General features: G+C 49.9%; 1 protein-coding gene across 9 annotated transcripts in view; it reads right to left on the bottom strand.

The window, feature by feature from the left end:
• Positions 1–21490, bottom strand: part of RBFOX3 (RNA binding fox-1 homolog 3) — a 352823-nt gene that overhangs the window by 133833 nt on the left and 197500 nt on the right. The window lies entirely within an intron of this gene.

A 21490-nucleotide genomic window follows, 5' to 3' on the forward strand; every position in this document is an offset into this window, starting at 1 on the left:
ACATGCCAGAGCCTGCCTTGCTTTGATTCCATACACTTACACTTCTAGTATTACAAGCTAATAAAAGCCGCTTGATCAAATTCCAGGTCATTACTCAAGGAAAGAGACCCCTCCACTGCCGGCAGCAAGAGCTTCAAACCAATTAAAGCAACCTAGCGTTTCTGCAGGCTGCCTGCTGCCTGCCACACGAGGGTCTCAGTGGGCCCAGGCCTGCAATGAGCAAAATGCACAGTGTTAATAGAGGCACTTAAATGCCACGCCAGGGGGACTCTTGTAAATAAGGGCACTCAGCAGAGGTGGGTACAGCCTCTGGAGCTCGCCCTGGAGGCAGTGCCAATAAAAAGGAGATTGAATTGAATACAGCTTGCTTGGCACCAGGAACATCAGAATGGCCACAGTGGGTCAGACCAATGGACCGTCTAGCCCAGCAGCCGGTCTTCCGACAAAGACCAGTGCCAGGTGCTTCAGAGGAAGTGAACAGAACTGGGCAATTTATTCACTGATCCATCCCCTGTCATCTAGTCCCAGCTTCTGGCAGTCAGAGGTTTAGTGGGGGGGCTCCTTGGAGGAAAGCTCTGATATTTCCTATTAGTGCCCCTTGCTGCCTGCCAGGGCAAACGGTAGGCCCCATTTCCCACTTGGGGCTATTGCACAGATTTCTGTGCAGGCCAGGTTGGCAGCAGGAATGTGCCATCTACCATTTCTTCATGGGGGAGCAGAGGGGACAATTAACCCAAATAAAACAGAATGGGATTGCTGCAGGAAAAAATCATACCAAGATTGGCTGGGGAAGTTGCAGCTTAGCATTTGGGCCATTCACCTCCAGAGTCCAGGAATGTGCTGGAAAGCCAAAACTCTAGGGAAGGGAGGTGACGGGGCAAACTCCGTCCCCAGGGAAGGCTGGGATTAGATGCTCCTTAAAGGCTGCTGGCCAGCCTGAAGAATGAAATCCTCTGGCCCATGGCTCGAGCCCCATGGAGAGGAATCTGTGCCCTGACTCTAGGCCAAGGAGGGTCTGAACCTGATGAGCCCCTGCCCTCATCCTCTGGTCTCTACAGAGTCAGACAAGTGTCAGATATTAACTACCAAGTACAATAACTATAACAAAGCTGCTATTGACTCCTGCGTGGGAGTCGATAAAGATACTTAACAACACAGCTGGGTTTCACATTTTGCCTGCACCACCACCGTCAGCATCAATACTGCAGCACGTGTCCACAGGCTTCTCCCTAGTGGGGACCAGCCAGGGAGAACAAGGCCCTCTGGCATCCCATAGAGAGCAGGAGCCAAAGAGAGCGGGGAACCATCAAACTCCAAGAGACACCAAAACACACGCAAAGAGGGAAAAGCAAGGGCTGAAGAGACTGTGGAGAGGTGCCTGTAACCAGCCCCAAAGCCAGATCACCTTTAACACCTTAAACCAATAACAAGCAGGGGCTGAAGCTGCCGAGAGAAAGACCGCTGTAATGGAGACTTGACGCACTCACTTTATTTTCAAACTCTGCCTCCCGGGGTTCTCTGTGTCCCGAGGCTGCAGCAGAGCAATGACTTGGAATTCTGTTGACTGTTTGCTTGATGAGGTGTCAGAGAACAATTCTGCCAGGCAGAGAAAGTTGTTGGATCTGGGTTACTGTGAAGGCAGATCAGCACAAAGGAGTTTGTTTCGTTAGGGACAATGGGCTGCTGGGTAACTTGCTGCACACACAGCCCCTCGCTTTGCATGTTGGGAAAGGTGCTGTGAGATCTTCTGGGGAGCAAGCAGGAAGATGCATGAAGGAAGAGAAAGGGTGGGGATGGAAGAGAGAGGGAGAACATGAATCCTCTTCTAGCTTCTCATTCCAAACCTGTTCTGACCCCAGAGGGGTCCGTGACCAGCTCCAGTGGAGCTGCCAAAAGGTAGTGTTCCAGGGAAGGAGACAGCAAGCTGCCCTTAGCTTGTCTCCCTACATTTCCCTGCAGCTTCAAGTGGATTTGGAACTTTCCTTCACTTCCTGTCTTAGACAGCTGTGCTGCGTCCCATGGGAACATTTCAGTGGTAGGTGCTGCCATTGCTTGAATTAAGCCGTGAAGCACTTTAGGAGTGTGAGAGGTTACAATTCACAAGCTCTTCTCAACTCCTGGCCTGTTTTCCGCACCAGCAGGTACTGAGAAGTCTTCTGCTCTCCTTTGTGCTGGCTTTGCAGAGAAGCTGTTAAGTTTTGCACCTTATGCCATGCTCAATCTGCCTGCAGCTTGAGAGAGGTGTGGGGTAGCTCAAACACGGGGCAGTTCCAGCATGTCATTAAAATGCAAATGAAAGAACTTTTTAATCGGTGACCAGAGAGATGTCATAGCCAGCTGCTCCACTGCAGAGCTGGGGAGGGGAGAACTCTGCACCCACACGGTTAAATCTGTTTGCAATCCTTCAGGTTCCCATTGAGAAGCAGCAGCAGCTTGTCCAATCCTACCCACCACAGGTGCAGGGATGAGAAAGGACTTGCTAAGGAGAGCTGAGGCATGGAGCATGACAGCCTCCAAGACCAGGAGAACACACCATGAGGCATGAGACTACAGCACCTCTCAGCAGCAAAAGGCAGGAGAGCAGCTGAGATTGGCTGCCTTGCACTCCAAATGCTGAGAGCACACGTTACCCCAAGAGCAGCACAGCACAAAGCGGGGCCGGGAGGAAAAGAAGCTAACAGCGCAGGAAATAAACAGCCAGTAAGTGGCACTGAGTGACCTGGACTGTGCATTGTAACATTCTCTCTGCCAGGAGGGTGCATGCCATACAGCAGAGCGTTTCCATGCGCCAACCAATCAGCCGTGGGCCAGTGGCAGCCCTGATGCTAGCTGACATCTGGCAAATGAGTTGAGGGGTGCAGTTTTAGCCTTCAAAACGCACACTTTGTACCAGTAGCACCGATAAGAGGGGCAGACTGAATCCTGTGATGGAAACTCTGGTTTTATGGGTTAGTGTGAGAGGCAGGCTGGTTCCCGGGCTGGAAAAGGTAATTAAAACACACTGCTTTGCTCACAGCCTGGTTAGGAGCAGCCTCTTGGGCTCCAGCTGACAGCAGTGCAAGGTGCCTGATATCTGCCTCCTGTCTCTGCCTCTCCAACTAAGCTTCCCCCTCAAACTCAGCCCAGGCAAGATGCGGGTTAGCAGGGGCAAGGAACGAGACCAGCCCCCCAGCTCAAGGATGCAGAGAGTAATCCATCAATTCTCTCACCTTGGCTGTCAGGAACATGGGAGAGGGGATGGAGAGATGAGACACTGAAACACTGTCCACTCCTCCAGACATGTCCAGGGCCCTTCCTGACCTGATGACTCACCTCCTCCTCTCTGGGAAGGCTACTCTGACCCTTACTGCTACTGCTGGCACTGGCTGAAATCACTGTACCAAGCTGAAGCAGCCCCTTGGAATGGCACTGCATTGATTCCTACAGCGATGCCATGCTGGAGCCATCTGGGACCTGCCACACTAGGTCTGCTCTTGTGCCACAGGAGTATCCTGAGGGCCCACTCTTACAGGACCACCATGCTACTACTTTGACTACCACCACTCTGGTGACCCTGTGCAGGCTCTGAGGGGATGGGAGGACCAAGCCTCCATACAGCTCAGCATTTCAACCCAGGCTAATGCTGCATCCCCAGGGGCTCAGGGAAAATGGCAAGCGGAAGGATCCTTCGAAAGATCCCTCAGTCTCCCCTAGTCCGGACCCTGCTCCCACACGCCCAGTGAGCTGCCCAAGCCCTGGTTAAGCAGCCACCCACACTGGTCTGTGTAAGTACAGCTACAGGCCTGGCTCCCTCCCTCTCATGCTGGCTGCTTCCAGCACCAACCTCAGGATATTTATTGTCCGTTCTCTCCTAAATCACTGCTGACGGTTGGGCTGCTTGCACTCCATTACAGAAAGAGCTTGCATGGAGTCGCAGTTCCGTTTAGCTTGCAGAAAAAGAAGCCTCAGAGGAGAAACCCACCCAGGAGCTGTACGGTGCTGGACTCTGGAATGATGGACGATTATGGACCATCTGCACTTTCGGAAGGGGATAGATTTATGAGCAGCACAGACAGCTAGAAGAGTGTCCATTATTATAACTCACTGCCCTCTTCAGAGAGATTCTAATCAGGCCTCTTCTCCTGCTGCTGCGAAGTCCAGCTTAAGCACTAGCAGCAAGGAAAATCAATTGTTTTTTTAAGACACTGTTGGCAGTGGGGTCAGGAGGAGGTGGGACAGAACTTGACCCACAACACATGCTGACCAGAGGCACCTCTCCTCCCTGTAGCTAAGCACTGCTGGACATCCCAGCCTTAGTGGAGCACGGCATGGGGCGAGAAGCTTTCTGAATCTCCTTCCCCCCTCCAACCTTTCCTCAGCTTCAGCCAAAAGGACATCAAGCTCTAGCTCTGAGCGTGTCAGAAGCAGAATGATCTAGAAGGCAGTGTGTGGATGTAGGAGTCAGGAGACCTGGGTCCTATTAGTGGTTCTGCCACTGTCTGGTTATGAGACCTTGAGGCAAGTTGCTTCCCCACTCCGTGCCTCAGTTTCTCCATCTATAACATAGGGATAATGGTGCTGACTGCCTCTGTGAGAGAGCTTTGGCTGAAGAGTGCTATGTGAAAGCCAGTCTGCTCTCTGTGTCTGGAAAGGGTTGTTAATGGACACCATGGCAGGACTGGATCATTGCAAAGGGCCAGTGCAGTGTATAGAAGTGCTTTCATGTTATTTAAGGACTCAAGTTTGGGGTAAGGGGTACCCAGAGCTTGGGATGGACACACGTTCAAAGCATGCTCTCTGGGACGGTCTCGCCACCAGAGCTGGTGGTGGGGAGAGGACAGAAATCCTAAGTGGGGGATGCAGATCAGTGCACTGTCAACTGTGTTGGGAGCCCAGGACCAGACTAGCAAGGGGGCCAGGGGCCAGGATGGAGGTGCGTTGTCACATACACAGTACTGCAGTATTTCTAACAGACCCCATTGCAGAGAAATCTCTCCCAGTACTAACCCCAGCTCTGACTTTCCCACCCTCCTCTGAACCATCACGTGAAGATGGAGAAGTTATACGTGCCTTTTATTTCCAGCCCAGCACCGCCTTGGTCTCTCAGACTCCAAGCCCCTTCCCCTCCCTGCTTTATTAGCATCATCTTTATTCATGTGACAGCATCTAGGATTCATTATGAGCACACAGGAGGCACCATAACCTCCCCTGGCTGCAGCCTGGTCCAGCCAAAGGATGGAAGGAGCAGAATCAACGTGTGGATCTTCCAGCCCCTTCTCCCACACTGAAAATTATGGCCAATGATATTACATAGACAACCCATAAACTCACATCACCTCTGTGGAGGTCTTCCTTCATTAAATCCTCCACTCCATAATCCAGCAATTACTGGGATCCCCCTTCCCTGACCTAAGTTCTTTGAAAACCAAATCCCTGCTGTAAAGGGTGCAAACAGGAGAGGGAGAGGAATGCACAGATTCCTTCTAACAGTTCATGCAGTGGCCGGCACCTTGCGAGACTACATGAATGCCCTGCTGTGCTGTGAGGAGGACAAGGGTGATCCAGTGGATAGAGCGTACTTGGATTTTTAGAAAGCCTTTAACAAGGGCCCTCACTAAAGGCTCTTATGAAAACTAAGCCATCATGGAATAAGAGGGAAGATCCTTTCATGGATCAGTAACTGGTTAAAAGAGAAGAACAAAAGGGAGGAATAAATGGCCAGTTTTCACAACAGAGAGAGGTAAAGAATGGGGTCCCCCAAGGATCCATACTGGGACCAGTCCTGTTCAACATATTATAGTCATAAATGATCTGGAAAAAGGGGTAAATACTGAGGTGGCAAAGTTTGCAGATGACACAAAATTACTTAAGATATTCAAGTCCAAAGCAGACTGCGAAGAGTTGCAAAGGGGTCTCACTAAATTGGGTGACTGGGCAACAAAATGGCAGATGAAATTCAACACTGATAAGTACAAAGTAATGCACATTGGAAAAAATAATCCCAACTACACATATGTAACGATGAATTTTAAATTAGCTGTTACCACTTAAGAAAGAGATCTTGGAGTCACTATGGATAGTTCTCTGAAAACTTCACCTCAATGCACAGAAGTGGTCAAAAAGACTAACAATATGTTAGGAACTATTAGGAAAAGGATAGAAAATAAGACAGAAACTACCATAATGACACTAAATAAATCCACAGTGTGCCCATACCTTGAATAGTGTGTCCAGTTCTGGTCGCCCCATCTCAAAAACGATATAGTGGAGCTGGAAAAGGTTCAGAGACAGGCAGCAAAGATGATCAAGAGTATGGAATGGCTTCCATGGGGGAGAGACTAAAGATTAAGCTGTTCATCTTAGAAAAGAGACAACAAAGGAGGGGATATGACAGGTCTATAAAATCATGAATGGTGTGAACAAAGTGAATAGAGAAGTGTTATTTACTCTTTCCCACAATACAAAAACCAGGGGTCACCTGATTAAATTAATAGGCAGCAGGTTTAAAAAAAAAAAACCATAAGGAAGTATTTCTTCACATAACACACAGTCAGTCTATGGAACTCTTTGCCAGGAGATGTTGTTAAGGCTAAAAGCATAACTGGGTTCCAAAAAGAACTAGATAAGTTGATGGAGGACCGGTCCATCGATGGCTATTAGCCAAGATGGTTGGGAATGTAATCCCATGCCTGCGATGTCTCTAAACCCTGACTGCCAGAAGCCAGGACAGGAAGATGGGGTGGATCACTCCTGCCCTGTTCTATTCACTCCCCCAGAAGCACCTGGCACCAGCCACTGTCAGAAACAGGACACTGGGCTACATGGACCATTGGTCTGACCCAGAGTGGCCATCCTTATGCTCTCACACTCCTGGGATCCCAGGAAAGCTAGTCCACGGAAATTCAGCAATGTAGGTTCAGCAAGGATTGAGTTGCTAGCTATGTCTAGGGGCAGTGGGGACGGGGAGGTTGCAGCACACGTGTGCCACTGGCTGGAGGGGTTGGGCAGGCTTAGCCCATTCCTCCCCACTTGCTTTTGAGACATGGCTCTTTGTGTGCATTCCTTACACATCGACAACCTGATCAAAGGGTTTTTCTTAGACCCTTTCTCTCACCTATGTGTGGTATTGATTGGGCCTCGTGCTATCGTGCCCACACATTTTCCGGCAACTAGCAGAAGCTACTAGATCGCACGCCCGGGTTCTCATGAGAGACTTCAATCACCCTGATATCTGCTGGGAGAGCAATACAGCGGTGCACAGACAATCCAGGAAGTTTTTGGAAACTGTAGGGGACAATTTCCTGGTGCAAGTGCTGGAGGAACCAACTAGGGGCAGAGCTCTTCTTGACCTGCTGCTCACAAACCGGGAAGAATTAGTAGGGGAAGCAAAAGTGGATGGGAACCTGGGAGGCAGTGACCATGAGATGGTCGAGTTCAGGATCCTGACACAGGGAAGAAAGGAGAGCAGCAGAATACGGACCCTGGACTTCAGAAAAGCAGACTTTGACTCCCTCAGGGAACTGATGGGCAAGATCCCCTGGGAGAACAACATGAGGGGGAAAGGAGTCCAGGAGAGCTGGCTGTATTTTAAAGAATCCTTATTGAGGTTACAGGGACAAACCATCCCGATGTGTAGAAAGAATAGTAAATATGGCAGGCGACCAGCTTGGCTTAACAGTGAAATCCTTGCTGATCTTGAACACAGAAAAGAAGCTTACAAGAAGTGGAAGATTGGACAAATGACCAGGGATGAGTATAAAAATATTGCTCGGGCATGCAGGAGTGAAATCAGGAAGGCCAAATCACATCTGGAGTTGCAGCTAGCAAGAGATGTTAAGAGTAACAAGAAGGGTTTCTTCAGGTATGTTGGCAAGGAAAGTGTGGACCCCTTACTGAATGAGGGAGGCAAACTAGTGACAGAGGATGTGGAAAAAGCTAATGTACTCAATACTTTTTTGCCTCCGTCTTCAAGAACAAGGTCAGCTCCCAGACTACTGCACTGGGCAGCATAGCATGGGGAGGAGGTGACCAGCCCTCTGTGGAGAAAGAAGTGATTTGGGACTATTTAGAAAAGCTGGACGTGCACAAGTCCATGGGGCCGGATGCGCTGCATCCGAGAGTGCTAAAGGAGTTGGCGGATGTGATTGCAGAGCCATTGGCCATTATCTTTGAAAACTCATGGCGATCCGGGGAAGTCCCGGACGACTGGAAAAAGGCTAATGTAGTGCCCATCTTTAAAAAAGGGAAGAAGAAGGATCCTGGGAACTACAGGCCAGTCAGCCTCACCTCAGTCCCCGGAAAAAATCATGGAGCAGGTCCTCAAGGAATCAATCCTGAAGCACTTACACGAGAGGAAAGTGATCAGGAACAGTCAGCATGGATTCACCAAGGGCAAGTCATGCCTGACTAATCTAATTGCCTTCTATGATGAGATAACTGGCTCTGTGGATGAAGGGAAAGCGGTGGACATGTTGTTCCTTGACTTTAGTAAAGCTTTTGACACTGTCTCCCACAGTATTCTTGTCAGCAAGTTAAAGAAGTATGGGCTGGATGAATGCACTATAAGGTGGGTAGAAAGTTGGCTAGATTGTCGAGCTCAATGGGTAGTGATCAATGGCTCCACGTCTAGTTGGCAGCCAGTATCAAGTGGAGTGCCCCAAGGGTCGGTCCTGGGGCCGGTTTTGTTCAGTATCTTCATAAATGATCTGGAGGATGGTGTGGATTGCACCCTCAGCAAGTTTGCAGACGACACTAAACTGGGAGGAATGGTAGATATGCTGGAGGGTAGGGATAGGATACAGAGGGACCTAGACAAATTGGAGGATTGGGCCAAAAGAAATCTGATGAGGTTCAACAAGGACAAGTGCAGAGTCCTGCACTTAGGACGGAAGAATCCAATGCACCGCTACAGACTACGGAGTAAATGGCTCGGCAGCAGTTCTGCAGAAAAGGACCTAGGGGTTGCAGTGGACGAGAAGCTGGATATGAGTCAACAGTGTGCCCTTGTTGCCAAGAAGGCCAATGGCATTTTGGAATGTATAAGTAGGGGCATTGCCAGCAGATCGAGGGACATGATCGTTCCCCTCTATTCGACATTGATGAGGCCTCATCTGGAGTACTGGGTCCAGTTTTGGGCCCCACATTACAAGAAGGATGTGGAAAAATTGGAGAGAGTCCAGCGGAGGGCAACAAAAATGATTAGGGGACTGGAACACATGACTTATGAGGAGAGGCTGAGGGAACTGGGATTGTTTAGTCTACAGAAGAGAAGAATGAGGGGGGATTTGATAGCTGCTTTCAACTACCGGAAAGGGGGTTCCAAAGAGGATGGATCTAGACTATTCTCAGTGGTAGCGGATGACAGGACAAGGAGTAATGGTCTCAAGTTGCAGTGGGGGAGGTTTAGGTTGGATATTAGGAAAAACTTTTTCACTAGGAGGGTGGTGAAACACTGGAATGCGTTACCTAGGGAGGTGGTGGAATCTCCTTCCTTAGAAGTTTTTAAGGTCAGGCTTGACAAAGCCCTGGCTGGGATGATTTAGTTGGGGGTTGGTCCTGCTTTGAGCAGGGGGTTGGACTAGATGACCTCCTGAGGTCCCTTCCAACCCTGATATTCTATGATTCTATGATCAGGGCATCCCAGTGCCTGAGGGTTACCAAGCCATCTGTCCCTTGGCAGGAGGGTCCGTCTTTTCAGGACCATACCCCTAAGTGACGCCCGTGAGCTGTCCCTGTCCCTTGTGCTGCACATGGTGGCTGGGGCGCCCAACTCACCACCCTCCTGTCTCAGGGGACAGGGCCTAGTTTCCCTCCACCTCTTGCTTTGTTTGCCATAAATGGCAATTTTGTCTTGACAGCAGTGGGAGCAAGCTGTGGTCCTCACTGCAATGGCCAGGTCTCAGTAAAGTTGGGGACATTCTCCTCAGTGCCTTTCCCTTTTGATTGCCTCCCCTCCCCTTTTGGCAGGTGGACTGCATGCTCTTCCTTAGCACTACCTACCCACCCTAATTCCACAAGGAGCTAAGTGGTGGAGTGACCCAGGCCTCTCTGGACATATAGAGAACATGGCTGGGGAAATCACAGCCCTGTAGTGGGTGTGTTTTGGCTGTTGGGAAGAGAGAGATGTGGGCAGAGACATTCCAGACACAATCTACAGTGATCATCCTTAATGATGCTTCATGCTGCTCACCAAAAGATCTCAGTGGCAGCCAGGCCTCCTGACTGCCCCTTCAGTATTCTAACCACTGGACAACATTGTCTTTTACCTGAAGTGCAGACAGCTGCTGTGTGAACTTCCCCAATACAGCTCTACCAATGCCCATCAAACGCAGCACTTCCCATGCATCTCCATCCTGGTCTGCAGTCCCCTCACAGCCATGCCCGGGGGATGCGACCATTTTTCCTTTCTTTATGGACACACTGAGGGTGGGGGGTATAACTTTTGCTGTTGTAACATGGAGTTGTGGTAGGGAAAAGATTCACAGCGACAGCACTAGTCCCACACACTCCCTTGGACTTTTGCAAGGGATTCATCTACAAACTGATCACAAGGGCACAGAGAAGCCTCGAGTCATATCAATGGCTGCAAAGCACATGCAGGCTGCAGGAACAGGCAGGGCCCTGGTGCGCCATGCATGTGGGCAAGCACCAATGCTGTGTTCCCACTGCCTAACCTGGAGTGTTGGGCAAAGAAGCCATGTTTGTCATTTTGATTTTATTTTCTGTTTGTGGCTCAGCAGCGCAGAGACTGGCCCATTGACAGTTACCTGCAAGGAGTTTGGTGATAAATCAATGCACTTTGAGGGGGGTGGGGAAGTCAAGAGGGACAAAGGAGATAAAAGCCAGTTACAGGGGGTCAATTTGTGCAGTTGAGTCAATCAGTCAGGGGGGCAGAAGGGCCAGAGGGAGTAAATAAACTACAACCACAGCAGGGAGGCTGAGTCCCCAGAGAGGCTTCACAATGGCAGACAGCAGATGGGAGACAGCAGATCATGGTTGCAGCCATAATTAGGCTTGTCCATCACCTGCACCGGAGAAGGGGCTGAAAAGCTCTTTACAGAGATTGATGTCACCTGGTACGCAGTGCCCGGCGAGGCTGGGGTTTGCCTCCACGGCTCTTACCCAGCACGCCACCTTCGCTCTCATTGTTCCCGAGACGGAGCGCTGCTTAATTCACGCTCTCCAATCAATACACCCTGTCATGTCAGCCAGGGCCATTAGTTTTACCCAAGAGAGAAAAGCAAAATAAAAAAGACAAATCATTACTTAAGAAAGTGTGAGTGAGAATCGCTCAGAGACACAGCCGAGCCCAGCGCTCCTCAACAGGCTGAATCTGCTACATACAGGCTTCCCTGGAAAAGCAGCTGGGGCATGTGGGGTGGACAACGGACAGCACAATGCATTTGGCTGGGGCCCTGCAGTCCATGGAGAGGACTCCTGTAGCCTGCGCTGAGGCCAGACAGGAGGAAGGCTCCTTAAGGCTGGGATTTGTCTAACTCCCAACTAGATTCAGACAGGCAGAGGGCATTGCCAGACAGTCCATCAGGTGGCTAATGCCAGGTAGACTCAGGGAACTCTCAGACTGTGCTTTCCATCTCTTCTCAAAGCATCAAATCCTGATGTGGATGCACATGCATGTATGTGCAAATATGCCTCTGCATGAGAACATGCATCAGAGTACACCATGTGCATGGACACAAAGATTCTACGGGTCACATAAGAAAGGGTTTGCAAGATCTTCATTCTCCATCAAAGCTATTGCTGGAGTGGGCCTGGGCAGTGTCCCTTCCCAGAACTCCTCTCTGTCAGTAGCTACAGGTGGCCAACTGGTGGGAGACTCCAGCTAGCTCCAGCACATGTTGCTTTCACCTTCTGCTCCAAAGTCATGGTGAGGAAAGGCAGAAGCCTTAGGTACTGAGATGTGCACTGATGGAGATGTCTCCATCTCTTAGGTTGACAGCAGTCAGGATGCCTTCTCTAAAGAGGAGGAAAGCGGTGTACAATACCACCCTGCAAGAGACCTAGATTAGGAAGCAACCCCAGAATTTCTGTTTACTGACTTGTTGGTGAGCAGGCATTTTGTGCAGGTGACACAACCAGGAGGAAGGTGCTAAGGCGTTAATGAAGGAAGGAGATTGCATTGTCGGGCTGGGAGGGAGGAACATGTCCCAGCTATAGCAGCGAAGACAGGCAAAGAGCAGCAAATTTAACTCTCCAAGGCAGAAGCCAGATTTCCATGTACAAAGCTCCTCACCCGTGTCCTTGGGAATTCTGCTGGCCAGGCCCTAGGCCTTGTGTCTTGGAAACACTCCTCCAGCGGAGGCCACGTCGGCAGTCTGGCTAGTAATGCAGATGGAAATATTCTCCCCGAATACCCACACAGCTCCCTGGGCTGGAGGGACAAAGTAGTCCAGGGATATACGCATTTTCAGAAGCGAGAGACTGCATCTCCCTTGCTATCATATTAAGAAGCCGGTATCAGTGGGAAAGGATGGCGAATTCAGCCTGCTCCAGGCTTGCTCTGCACTGCCTCCACAGCTCCCACCTCGAGCGGCTCTTTACTGGAGAGACTGGTGAATCCGGGCAGTGTACACACGGGCCAGTTCCAGCAGCCTTCCCAAAGGCGGCCTCAGACCCAGGATTGCATCTGGGTGAGTGACAGAGCCTAGGGTGGTGAGCAGGTGGGGGAAGATACATATTGAACCACACTGGTGAATTCTCCTGAGCGTTCGTGTTTGTAACGGTTGATTAGACTATCAGGCGGCTACATGGTGCAGTAAAAAGACAAGTGCTCACACTGCAAGGCTCCTGCCTGTGCACTGCAGACATTCCGCCTCAGCTGCCTGTGTGATCTACCCTTGTTTCCAGGTGAAAAGGGAAAGATCTTTTCACAGGGAAGTTTGCTCACAGTTTACAAAGAATTCGCCAAGCCCGGGATTGCAGAGTGGAAACCTGCTGCAGCCTTTGAACGGGCTGGTTGTGAATGAGTTCTTGCATTGTTCATGCTCTGCTGTTCAGAGACATGGAGGGCCCTTTAAAGATGTGCCCTGCAGTTCTTTCCCAAGGAGCCTTCTTTTTATTTCTCTTAAAGTGGACGAAGAGGAAAAACGACTGTTCAGGAAAGTTGGAGACAGATAAAAATGAGGGGAGCCTGGCACTGTGCAGGTGCTGTGGGAACCTCACGCACACAGCAGGCATGCTGCCAAATAGGCCGATCCAGGCCTGCCGCCTCCAGCTGTGGTACTCTGTCCCTCTTCCACAGCTCTACCAATGCAAGCCGCACTACTGCAGCCCTGGACACTACCCTCTGGAGAGCGCCGCTAACGCGCCTCGGTTGTAATGCATTCCCCAGGCCTCCTAAAACACTGTGGTTGGGCTAACTGTGCCGTAGCTCATTAGGTGTATTATCGTAAAACCTGTGGCCAGACCAGGGCTGCCATGACTCACTCTTCCAACAGAGCCTGCAGGGACTCATCACTCAGGCATGCTGCTGCAGCAGTCTATCCCTGATGACCCCCCGGCACAGGTATTTCTCTGACACCCCACCCCACCCAACCCCGACCTGCATGTTAGTCTGTGCACCAGCGCTACTCAGCCAGGAACCCTTCCACTGCCGCTCCGTGTAACAGACTCCCTAGGTTTCCAGCCTACCATTGATCTGGTTCCTGCCCCTGTCCCAGCCTTGCCTTAGTCTTGTTCCAGCCCATCCCAGCCTGGTCTGTGCCCTACTCCAACCATGCTTCAGTCCTGTTATTGACTGTCTCCAGTCCTGCATCCACCTCCTGACCCCAGACCTCTGAACTGACTCCAGACCTCTGAACTGACTCCAAACTGGCTTCAATTGTTGGCCTGCATCTGGATTCTGACAACAATACTGAGTTGGCTTGTCTACGGGTTCTGACCACAGTACTCACCCACAGCCTGTCCCTCAACTCCAGTTTCAGCACTCCCTTCAGCCCAGCCTTGACCCTCTGGCTGGCTTCAGCCATTGCACCAACCACCAGGACTGCTGCCAGGAAGCAGAGCCTGACACTATCTGTGCCCAGACACAGAGAAGACATTCCTGGCACCCCAAAGTTTACAGTGTAAATTGACGTGACAGACAAAGGTCGGGAGGAAGGGTTACCATCCCCATTTTACTGATGTGCAAGGGATGTGCCAAGAGGTTAAATGCCTTGCCCAGGCTCACGCAGAGTCTGCAGCACAGAAAAGAATGGAACCCAGAACTACTGACCCCCCACACAGGGCCTTAACCACAAGAGCATCCTTCCTGCTGAAATAGACCTGCTGAGAGCTAGACAGTCTGTGGACACCTCATTTCACAGCCTGGGGAACACTATAACTGAGAGGAAATGCAGCTTTGCTCAGATCAGCTTTCCTCTTGCTCTAGCACTTTCAGGAAAGTCTATATAGTTGGGTTCTGTCTGTTCCAAGTCCCATTTGCAATTGGAAACCATGTCTCCAAGGAGTGGTTCATTAACCTCCCTTCCCCCTGGACTGAATCCCTTCCACTCCAACCACTTCACCATATCCATGGAAAATTCCTAATCCTCCCATAGTGGCTTCTGTTCTCTGCATCTGGAAGCAAACCTCAGTGTCCCTTCTCAGAATATTTTTTAGCATCACCTCTGTCTTTGGCCATTAACTCCACGCAGGCATTTGAAGGAGGGGGGTGTACCTAGGAGTTAATGCTGTTTATGCAGCGCCAGAGATTCTTCACACACAAATTCATAAAGAGACCAGGCACTTGTTTTTGCTCTTTCCAGTTATTGCATGTAATGATGGGAGCAATGAGTGTGATTGTGGGGTGTGTAACTGACCGTGGTGCTACACCAAGCGGTGAATATTTATTAGGCAGGGAAAGGTTTGTGACACTTCTATTACTGGATTTTGTGGAATTTCAGAGAGATTGTGCGGAGATGAAGTAATGATTCTGTGAAATGGCATTTCCAGAACTGCATTAAAATCTATCACAATGCCTCTCTCTCATACACCACTTGTTATCAGGTCAGAGTTTTATTTATTAAACATTTACTCTCTATTTAGATTGTGTTTTTGCAGACTTTAACAGAATCCCACCCCCTGCCCCAGATGTACTAGTCACCAAAAGTAACATCACCAGTCCCAAGGCACATAACAAGGGGCCACCAACCAGTTGTGCAGGATTCTGCAGGCTATTTACATTCTTATTCTCACATTGGGGGAAAGGGGAGGAGACGGAGGGGAAAGGAGCAATGTTCCTCCCTTCCCCACAAGGATTGTGGTGAGAAGCATTTATCCTGCTGCTGGTCAGGTGGAACATGGTGTGAGAACAGGTAGAGAAAACACTCTAGAGTAGGCTACCATGGGCTGCAGCACAAGTTCAGTGGAAACAGAAGCCCTAGATGGACACAGCTTTACAGAGTGGTAAAATCCACACCCAGCTGTGAAATGGATTTGATTCTGCTGCCAAAGGTGAAGTTTGACTTGCTGTGTATGACCTTGTGTCTTTGGCCAAACTGCTTCCCCCTTTAAGTCGTTGCATTTGTCTCACTCCGTGTTTGAGGACTCTTAGATCCTCAAACACAAATAGCACTACGAAAAGGAACAAACCAACACCCACCTGTGCAGCAAGGGCTGTGACTATTACTATCTCACTGTCTCCTGGTACTCCCCCATCTGTCAGGATTCACCTGTTGTCTTGTCTTACACCTAGACTGGAAGCTCTTTGGGCAGGGACGGTCTTCGTTCTACATTCATTCAGCACATAGCACAATGGGGTCCTGGTCCATGACTACGGAATGCAGTGGACATAACACACCTGGACTTCAGCGAGGCTTTAGACACAGTCCCACAAGACATTCCGATAAGTAACTTGGAGAAATGCAGGCTCAAGAAAACTACCATTAAGTGGATACATAATTGGTTAAGCAACCGCAAACAAAGAATAACTATTAATATAATGATGCCAGATTGGAGGGAGGTCTGAAGTGGGGTTCCACAGGGATCTGTTCTGGGTCCAGTGTTGTTTAACATCTTTATTAATGACTTGGATGTAGGAATAGGGAGCATACTGATCCAATTAGCAGATGACACAAAGCTGGGGGGAGAAGGGGTTATCAATGCTTTGGAGAATAGAACTAAAATTCAAAGGGATCTTGATAAATTGGAGAACTGGGCTACAGACAACAAAATGAATTCAACAAACACAAATGTCACTTCAGGAAGAAAAACCAAATGCACAAATACGGAATGGGGGATAACTGGCTTGGCAACAATTCTGCTGAGAAGGATCTGGGAGTTATGGTGGATCACAACCTCAACATGAGTCACCCATACGATGCTGTTGCAAAAACCCAACCAAACAAAAAAACACAAAAAAAACAAGAACCGGCAAATGCAATTTTAGGTTCCATTAACAGAGGCAGGGCATGCAAGTCACGAGAGATGATAGTACCGCTCTACTCAGGGCTGGTTAGGCCTCAGCAAGAGTACGGTGTTCAGTTTTGGTCACCAAGGTAGAGAAAGGATGTAGAGAAACTGGAAAGGATCCACAGGCGAGTGACAAAGATGATCATAGGGATGGAATGCCGCCATATGAGCAAGCTGAAGGAACTGGGTATGTTTAGTTTGGAAAAGAGGAAATTAAGGGGGAGATATGATATCGGACTTCAAATACTTGAAAGTCTGCCATAAAAGAAGATGGAGAAAAGTTGTTCTCTCTTGTCACTGAGGGCAGGACAAGAGGCACTGGGTTCAAACTGCAGCACAGCAGATTTAGATTAAATCTCAGGAAAAACTCCCTAACTGTAAGAACAGGGGGACAATGGAACAGGCTGCCTAGGGAAGTCGTGGAAGCTCCTTCGCTGGAGGTTTTCAAAAGGAGGCTGGATAGCCATCTGTCTTGAGTGGATTGAACATAACAAACCCTGCATCTTGGCAGGGGGTTAGACTAGATGACCTTTGTGGTCCCTTCTAACTTTAGGGTTTTACGATTCTATGACTAGGTCTCCTAGGTGTTATGGTAATACAATAAATAAATACTACTCCTCCTCCTCCAGATGTTGCCTGGCCTACCACACACAATCATGACAAGCAAGGGCTTATGGTATTTTATGATGGCCTGGATGCCTGAATGAACAATAAGTCAGATGAGAACATCTGTATTAAACAACCACCATGCATATCAGTGAGGAATGGGCTTGCAAAGGGCAGATTTCATTAACTGAATACTGCCCCAGAGAGCATCATACCCTGGGCATAGCCTCTCATCACACTCCCAGCCTCTGGCTTCTGGCAGCTGTTTCCAAAACAATATCTGAGGAGGTTTGTCTTCAAAAAGCAAAAGCAGAAAGATCCTTTTATTCAGGTATCAGCCTGCACCCCCTCTTCCAGGCTGCCAGTAGCTTCCCCCCATGTTCCCCTCCTCAGATGCTTGAAGCACCCTAACACTCCCACTGACTGACACAGGCTTGCAGAGTTGTAACTGAAGGGAGAATTTGACCTTATACACACTTCTCAGATTTGTTCCAAGCTGATTCACAGCACAGCAGCATCACGGCCTTGGAAACAAACAACTTTTACTGCTCCCAGCAACAAAGCTGTCCCTCAGGGGGAACTATGAGACTGTGAATAGTTGAGAGATCACCGAAAGAATTAATGCACAATGCACTCACATGTGCAGACACATACATATACCTCCGACCTACAACCAAAGCGATAAAGATGCAGAGAACGGAGTGCAGCCAAACAGGGCTTTGAGCGCATGCCTACACCATACACACCCCAGCCTGGAGATCCGCTGAGGTAACATGGCACTCCAGGAATTATGAAAGCTAGGGCTTTTATGCCGTCATAAAAGACACTGGTGCTGTTGTTATGGTACCCAAAGGGCCACTAGCATTCTGCCCCATGGAATCAGAGACACAAACTGCATCTGCATTCCCTTAGCTCCTCCGTCTGCTTTTCCCCGATACTGCGACACTGCTGCTAAACCCGCTGCAGCTGACACCAAAAGCTCTTTCAAAGGCCTCTTGGTCCCCTTCCCCTTCACTCTTAGGACATAGGCAAGGACCGTGCTGGCCTGGGACTCAAGGGATCTGGGCTCATTTCCCTGCACTCTCAGTGCTCTCTGTGCCACCTGTATAATGGGGTTCGTATTTCCCTGCCTGATTGGCACTCAGAGGATAAATTCATTCATGCTAGTGAAACGCCTGGATACTAAGGGCAAAAGAGTCAGAGAAGAACCTAGGTAAAGTATCACCCATTTGCTTCAATGGGAGTAACTTGTATCCAGCTGGGGGTAGAATCAGGCCCTCAGCTGAATTGACATGTAGGCACATGAGGGATTAAGGGCCAGATCAATATGTGAGTCTAAGGCCTTGTCTTCATCGCATAGCTAAACAGCGTTATAACTCGAGTGTTGCCCTTAACTCAAGTCCCATCCACACATAACAGCCTGAACTCAAGCCTGGTGGTGCTTCTAAGTGAAGCTGGTAGGCCCCTCAGGGACTCGAAGCTGAGTTCTAGGCCAGCACATCACTGTGTGTAGCTCATGTTCTTTTGCAGTGGGGCTGCTCTGACTGCAGCTAGGCAAACTTAGAGGAGTTAACAAGTGCAGCCACTCCAGTTAACATGGCAGTGAAGAGAGAGCCTAGAAGGTGTAATTTACACCTCTCTAGCTTCTTCAGCATGTACCTTATGCCAGCTTAGGCATAGGTCCCCTCTCTAGCTGGGGGAGTCCTTTACATGCCAAAGGCCAAGACGTAAGCAGGCCACTCATTTGGCATTCCACCGGACACTCCTGCTGTCCCTGGATTTGTCCCCCATTTGGACGTGGTTTTGTCTGGTGTCAGAGAGAGGATGCCATTTTGAAGAGCACGCGGCTTCACCCCTCTTGGCGTGACCTTGCACGCAAAGTCAGGCTGGTGGGGGCGAAGTGGCAAGATCCTCAAAATGGTGCCCCCCTCCCCACATGGAGGGGTGCCATTTTTAAGAGCGTGCCATCCTGCCCCCATGCGGCAGGTACAAAGTCACACCAGCGGGGGCAGGACGGCACGCTCTTATAAATGGCACCTCTCTATGCAGTGCAACTTGGCATACTCTGTGTGTCCGAGGTCACGCTGGCAGGAGCAGGCCCATGCCATTCCTGAAGTACTGGAATCTCCGGTATTTTGGGAATGCATGAGTGCCCACCCTACCTGGATGGGAAATTGTCACTGGAGAACAACTAACAGGCAAGCAGATCATCCCTTTGGGGTGCTCACTGCGCAGAAAGAGGCAGGTCATGTGGTGGGGGCTTTAACCAGGCTGCAATTTTATTAGTCAAATTACATCCTCGTTTTCCATCAGGGGACAGTCCAGCGCAGCCACTCACAGCCCATTTTGCCAATTCTTGGGGGCTCCCATGCAGGCAAAGCCAACCAACTGGGGGGGGAGGGTGTCTCTGGACACCACATTTATTAGCTAGGATCCCTCCCCTTTTGGGGGGTTGAGGCGAGGGGGGACCTCAACCCCCTGCCAGCTCTGCCATTAAGTGCATTGATAGGGTGGATCCCCCAGAGTAGTGTCACAACCCTGGTTGGCATATACCCCCAAGGGGGTAAGACCAGACACCCCCAACTTGTAAGGAGATGCTCTTGGGATGCCCTCTATGTTACCATTTTTGATCTGGAGCCCAAATCAGCAAGTTCCTACACTGGGCACCTGCGAAAAGTAGACACAACTAAATGACTTTCACCTAGGTCCAAACTGTGTCACCAGAAGGAAGAGAACCCCAGCCCGCCTGTTGCCCAAAACCCAGTCCCTAGATTTCGCTGCGAAGAAGGCGAAAAACCCAACCAGTCTCAGCCAGTCTGGCAATATGGGGAAAAATTCCTTCCCAGCACCAAAGCAGTGACTAGCATAGCCCGCTGCAAGGCTGGGGGGAGAATGGGTTAACTGCTGGAAACCAGCACACAGAAGTGGGTATCCCTGAGCACAGGGCTACTATCATGGCTCCAAATCTTGTTGCAAATCCCGAGAGACTTTATGGCTCCAAATCCTGCAAGATCTCCAGCCTACCCTGGAAGTCCGACGGGGGGATGGAAATCTCACAGGACCCTATCCATCCTGTCCTTTTGTCCTCTCCCATCGTGGGAGCCTCCAACACTTACCTCTCACTAGGCTCAGGGCCCTCAGTGCACACGCCACACCAACACAAACCTTCATAGCCAGGCCCTTGGTGTGTCAGTGCCTCTGCTGGGCTACTTCAGAGGTGATGCAGAACAGGAGGTACCTAAGTGGCTGTGAGTGTAAGGGAGGCTCCCTGAATCCAAGTTCATTTTACTGCCAAATAACAGGACGGGGGGTGTAAATTATACTGGCCCAGGAATCATAGAATATCAGGGTTGGAAGGGACCTCAGGAGGTCATCTAGTCCAACCCCTTGCTGAAAGCAGGACCAATCTCCAATTTTTGCCCCAGATCCCTACATGGCCCCCTCAAGGATTGAACTCACAACCCTGGGTTTAGCAGGCCAATGCTCAAACCACTTAACCATCCCTCCCCAGGTTTGCTCCCCAACTTGCATGCTAAGCAGCCAACGAGCCTGCCACATGGGCATGTCTCTGACTGAGCCCTGACATAGAAAATTATGTCTCAGACTGAAGCTAAGAGGCCAAAGGAATCGGTAATCCACCTACTCTGTTAAATGGGGATCTCTCTACAAACTGACTGGCAAGGCCCCATCTGCTCACTGAACCTGGGCAGCCACATTTGGGATGTACAGTCCACTCCTTTTACAAGAACCACATCCAGGACTAGCTCCAGGCACCAGCAAAGCGAACACGTGCTTGGGGGGGCACAATTCCAGGGGCGGCATTCCGGCCACCCTTTTGCTTGGGCAATTGTGCTCTCGGAGCTTGGGGTGGCAAAAAACCTAGAGCCGGCCCTGAGCACATTCATCTTGGATTATTTGATTCGATTCTTACAAGCAGAGTATAGGTCAGGTATAGAAATGATTTTGTCCCAGTAGCTTGATCACTATACATGGTTACATCAGTGATTCTTATAACCGGCGTGCATTGTACTGACCCCTAGAACTGTACACAGGCAAACCTGCAGCAGTTACACAGTGCAGTGGAATGCTACATGCATAGTAACTCCCACTCCCGCGCCTTTCATTAGGGGGATGGAAAATGTCTCTGGGGCGGACTTCCCCTCTCTCAGTTCTCCTCTGTACTTGCCAGCCTGTCATGCAGGATTAGCTGTAATGAAAACCATGTGCTTTCCTAACCTCATTGTGCATCTCTCGTGTTTAGGGGCCTTGCTTTATCAGTTTTATCCTGTGTAATATTCATCACACCAGGTTATTTATGGTCCCCTCTTCAGGAAGGTATTTTTCAGGCCTGGTGAATAAAACATAAGCCTTTGCTGCTTGTCAGAGCAAATGCGGCTCCTCTGATGTCGGCCTGACGAATGGCCCTTGGTTTTCTCCAACGACTGCACTTTGAGAGAAATGTATTTGTATTTGGGTTTACGTTGGGCGGGGAGAC

This window comes from Chelonia mydas, chromosome 14 (assembly GCF_015237465.2).
Source record: "Chelonia mydas isolate rCheMyd1 chromosome 14, rCheMyd1.pri.v2, whole genome shotgun sequence".
NCBI classification, from domain to species: domain Eukaryota; kingdom Metazoa; phylum Chordata; order Testudines; family Cheloniidae; genus Chelonia; species Chelonia mydas.